The sequence below is a fragment of the Saimiri boliviensis genome, chromosome 1, assembly GCF_048565385.1.
Source record: "Saimiri boliviensis isolate mSaiBol1 chromosome 1, mSaiBol1.pri, whole genome shotgun sequence".
Lineage (NCBI taxonomy): Eukaryota > Metazoa > Chordata > Mammalia > Primates > Cebidae > Saimiri > Saimiri boliviensis.
Window position 1 is genome coordinate 256,008,313 of NC_133449.1, and position 5,659 is coordinate 256,013,971.

Sequence of the window (5,659 nt, forward strand, 5' to 3'; positions counted from 1 at the left end):
GACAATTAATGTCTATTGTTTTCAGCCACCGAAATTGTAGTACCTTGTTACAGTAGCCCTAGCAAATGAACACAAGATTAAGACATTATTTTTGGCTCTGAGAAGTGTGAAACCCAGTGGGTAAATCTGAAACGATGTAATTGCAGTCCAGGGTGTCTATAATGCCTCCACGGTACATGCAAAACCCTGACTTTCCCTCGGATTCATCTTGCATGCTACTAGTACTTTCTCTCTGTAATCCTTTTGATTCTCAAATAATTTAAAGTTGATTTATTAAAATAGTGTGTATCCCTTTGAATTGCAAAGATGTATTTTGATGTTTATCCTTCAGATATCTCCTGTGAGCCCAAACAGTATTTGGCACAATTTGTTGAATAAGGAAGAACTGAATGATAAAGGGGATATTTAAATGTAGGTCACATTCAGTGAAATGGAATTTCCTTACACTCAGTATGAAAAGCCATCTATAATGGACGAACTACATGCTCATTTACTTTTTGTTAAATTCAGTGTGATAAGAACTATAATTAACATATGTGCAAGATATTTAGGAACATGGAGGTAGGACTAATTAACTTTGTCTAGAGGAGTCAATAGAGGGGCGCTTCAGATGTTTCTGAATTTCTGTTCTGAGAAATTATAAGTGCTATCTATACCAGTGAGATATGTAATATCACCCCAGCATTTCCTTTCTAGTTCAAGGAAGGTAAATTTTCTTAATGTGTCAACTATGGCTTTTGAGGCTAATATCAGAAAAATACGCAGGTTTTTTTTGTTGTTGTTGTTGTTTGTTTGTCTATTTGTTGAGCTGGAGTCTCACTCTGTCGTCCAGGCTGGAGTGCAGTGGCACAGTCTCGACTCACTGCAACCTTTTTCTCCTGGGTTCAAGTGATTCTCCTGCTTCAGCCTTCCCAGTAGCTGGGATTACAAGCATGTGCCACCATGCCAGCTAATTTTTTTATATTCTTAGTAGAGATGTGGTTTCACCATGTTGGCCAGGCTGGTCTTGAACTCCTGACCTCAAATGACCTGCCTGCCTCAACATTCCCAAATGCTGGGATTACAGGTGTAAGCCACCACACCCACCCAAATCTGCAGTTTTAACAATATTTGAAGTGTCACCTTTCTTTGCCAATCTCAATTTATGCATTCTCATTTTGCAAATTTTCATTCGCATTTAAAGGACTATGGCCCTCATTGCACCTTAGATGCAGAATATGCTGACTTAAAAGGTTGTCCACTTCAGTACACAATTTACATTTGTAATGAGCTCTAAGGACCAAATCTTCACTTGACCTCAAGAATACTGAGACGACACTTTAATGTAAGCAACTGTGGATGGCAGTTTCCAGTTTTCCTTTCTAAATCAGAGAGAATTAAAAAAATGCTTAGAGAAGAATAGAGTCTTCTTGTAGCTTTTATTTTTATTTTACTATGTTTTTCAGTTTTACTAAAGTATAGTTATAAAATAAAAATTATATGCTATCCAAAATATGTAAAGAATTTATACAATTCAATAACAAAATCAAACAAAAAACCCTCAAACCAACCAAAAAACAAATAGTCCAATTAAAAAATGAACAATGGACCTGAATAGACATTTTTCCAAAGAAGATATACAAATGGCCAACAGGTATATGAAAAGAGAGCTTCTTTGTAAATAGCTGTTCTTCTGGGCCTACAATTTAAGTTCAAAAGTTTACTCATCACAATTCTCATTTTAAAGACAAGATGCCTAGAATGCTAACTAGTTCATTCAGTAATCTCCTCTTCTTTATAGCAGCTCAGCAAGTTTATTCACTATCATTAAAGTGGCTTGGACCTTTCATTTCAGCTAACTAAACTTGAACCTCAGGTGGGACAGGGTGAGCATCTTTCTCCTTGGTTATCTTTCTTTGTGCCAGGAATGGAATGGACATGGGCATCTTAGTCACTCCAGTGGTCACTGCTACCATTGGTAAGAAGTAATTGCTCAAGCCGGGCGCGGTGGCTCAAGCCTGTAATCCCAGCACTTTGGGAGGCTGAGGCGGGTGGATCACGAGGTCGAGAGATCGAGACCATCCTGGTCAACATGGTGAAACCCCGTCTTTACTAAAGATACAAAAAATTAGCTGGGCATGGTGGCACGTGCCTGTAATCCCAGCTACTCGGGAGGCTGAGGCAGGAGAATTGCCTGAACCCAGGAGGCGGAGGTTGCAGTGAGCCGAGATCGTGCCATTGCACTCCAGCCTGGCTAACAAGAGCGAAACTCCGTCTCAAAAAAAAAAAAAAAAAGAAGTAATTGCTCAACTCTCTTTACCTCAGATTTCCACCTTTCCATCTGCTTCTGTCCCTGGGACAGACGTACTCCCCAGAAGATGAGAGTGATTATCTGATGTCCAACACAAAAGTTTCTGGAGCTAAGTTAGACGAAGTGGTGACAACAGTAAAGATATGTGGGGCATGGCAGTGACATTTCTTCCCTACTGGTGGATTGCCAGCTCTTCTAAATATTAAGTGGGTTATAATCTTCTGAATCCTCCAAACCCTTCTGAATTTTTGAGCTCTAGCTAACTTTGTGCTATTTGGGTTTGTCCAATGCTTTCTATTAATTTAGAGAGTAGTTGTATTTGGACTTCTGCTTATATACTATTTCACAGCCACTTTTCTTTCATCTTTTTAAAACAAATTTTAATTTGAAAAAGTAGCAATTGATGAAAATGGATGGAGGAACAAACGTGGGAATGCAAAAACTGGCCCAGATGTATGACAGGTGGCAGAGAAAAGCCAGGCTGCGATTGAAAAGAGGATACAGATAATCCACAGGGATAAATAAGAAATTTTAAAATAAGAGAAAATTTAGTCTTTGAAACCATTTCCAGGAATAATATTAATAATATATATAATTTATAAAATGTTTTGCATGGTTACATAATTTGACATCTAGGATAATACTGTAAGACAGTCATTATTCTCATTTAAAAATGAAGAAATCAAGGATAAAAGGGACTAAGTGATTTATCAAAATTCACAAAACTAAAAGTGTCCAAGGACAATTACTTAAACTCAAGTCATCTGATTTCAAGGACATGCTTATATCATAACACACAAATGATGAAATAAGCACCATGTGATCATATCTATAATGTTGACATTGCAGTGAAAAAAATGCATTCTGGCTTCCTAATGACTTGCAGTGGGTAGTTTAGTTTTCAAAGCTGCATACCACCTTCTTCTTGATGCTACATAAATATGTCAACTGTTTAAGCGTTCTAAATGGTTAAAAAAAAAAACCTAAAGCCTCATGAAAGGAAAAGTTCCCTTTATCCAGGGCCTCTTATATTCTATGCTGTGTTAGACGCATACATTTGAACAGCCGTCATTATGTTTTAACCACACCCTTAGAGAAGAAAAAGTCATGGCAAAGGTGAAAGATTGGTGGTGGGAGTAGTTGGGCACTATACCCTACTAGGCAACCAATATCAGTGCTATTTATCTTATTTCTAATGGACTATTTTTATGCATATTGGTATATGTGCCTGTGAGTTTATGCATATGTGACACTGAAGGAAAAACACTTTGTTCAAAAATGCATAATGATTTTATAGAATCTCTGAGATGGAAGAAACCTTAGAGATCATGAAAGAATACATATTAGAAACTGTCCTCCTTTCAAAGACAAACCATTTAAAAAATAGTCTAATTATTGGAAATGCCGTTTCTATACTAAGTTTAAAATCGATCTCTGTATAACCCAATTGTTCCAGTTTGGCCCTAGAGGGCTTTAAACTGTGTTGACCATTCTTTAAATATGTGAAGATTGTCATCATTGATTGTCCCTTATAAGACTTGTCTTTGTCAAGAAAAATATTTATAGTTCTTTCAATCATTCCAAGTACGAAATCACTGCCCTTATATTTATGTATTCCATATTGTTGCAGTCCCCCTTCAAATGTGGCATTTATTCCAATGACAACCACACAGATGTGTTCATTCTGATGCAGCTTTTAGTAGAAGGATGACTTGCCTTATTTAAATGGATTTAGCTCTTGGGAGAGCTATGCCTCAGGGCTAATGCTTATTGGATTTATTCTTAAAGGAATATATATATCCTTAGTATGTGAACTGCTAAGTCATTTTATACTTGTACAGTACTTTTCAGCTTAAAGTCACTTTCCATTAATATTTTTAAATTTCTGTTTTTTTAATTTCAGCTCATGATTTTAGTCTGCCCAGATTTTACGGAATTTCACTTCTCTTCTCTTGTAAAGTCACTTCCCTGCTCACATTTGTGTCATCTACAAAATTGATGAGAACATATTTTCTATATGCTTTTTGTGGTACATGAGGTAGTAGCCAAGTGAAGCCTTTCTTGTGCTTACCTCAAGAAATAATCATGTAACATTGCAGTCAATATATGAATCAAAGCTTTACAGGTAATATTGTTTCAAAAATGCCTCTTATGGTACTGTCTTCTGGACCAAAGTCTCTATTCATTTTGCCAATTAGTGTGCCAGTGACTTTGTATAATACTAACCACTGTCCTATTCTTTGGTAATGTAATGGTCATATTATTTTAAAGTATGACACTTTCATTTAGTAATATGTTTTCTTAGCTAGAAAGCATATTTCACAGCCTCCTTATTAGTTTGTGTTGCCATGTGACTATGTCTGGTCAGTGGGATGACAGTCAAATCATCTATGTATTTTCCTTCTCTTCCCACTTACTGGGAGATGACAAGTGGAATTATTCCCTTGGACCTGATGGAAGCCACATATCAATTATAGAAGTTTCTATCCTGGCCTTCTACTGTCTATTTTCATTGTTTTTTTAAGACAGAGTCTTGCTCTGTTGCCCAGGGTGGAATGTGGTGGCATGATCTTGGCTCACTGCAACCTCCACCTCCTGGGTTCAAGCAATTCTTCTGCCTATAGGTCATTATCAGCCTCCCAAGTAGCTGGGATTACAAGTGTCCACCACCTCACTTTGTTAATTTTTATATTTTTAGTAGAGACAAGGTTTCACCATGGTGGTCAGGCTGGTCTTGAACTCCTGACTTCAAATGATCTGCCCACCTCGGCCTCCCAAAGTACTGAGATTACAGGCATGAGCCACTGTACCTGGCCTATTTTCATATTTTTAGGTAACTTTAATACAGCTGCTTAACTAACACAGATAGCAGGCGAGAGAGAAGATGATCAAGTGTCTGATATGTGTACTATTTATCTTCCAATTTAGCAACTTTATCTTTCAATACTAATTTATGCCAATAGATACTTCTTGTTTTTCCCCTAAGTTTACATCAAACGGATAATACATCAACATAGTAACAAGGTTGGAGGGAAGCACATCTCATAATAAATGTGAAAACCCTATCATCCTGCTTACAAACTACAAAATGATCCATAGATACTTCTCTTACATGTGGATACTTTAGAAATTGTTATCTATCAGTCATTCATAATCTGATGTCTAGGAATATAATGATCGAACCCAATAAACATATTGTTGACAATAGCAGAGCTCAGAATAATCAGAATTTAGACTACGGATGAGTTGAATGAGCAGCAGATATTTAGTTTTGGAGAATAGAGTACTTGAGTAAGAGTGTCGTTAGGTGAAATTAGTAGATTTACATAGCTGTAAATAGGTCATTATCAGGGCTGTGTGTAATTGAAT

At 36.8% G+C, this 5,659-nt stretch overlaps 1 non-coding gene across 1 annotated transcript; it reads right to left on the reverse strand.

The window, feature by feature from the left end:
• Positions 1–5,280: 5,280 nt before the first annotated feature.
• On the reverse strand, positions 5,281–5,383 carry LOC120365923 (small nucleolar RNA U13). Its single transcript, XR_005580749.1, has one exon. It is a non-coding gene; the product is annotated as a small nucleolar RNA U13 (small nucleolar RNA).
• Between the last annotated feature and the right edge of the window lie 276 nt (positions 5,384–5,659).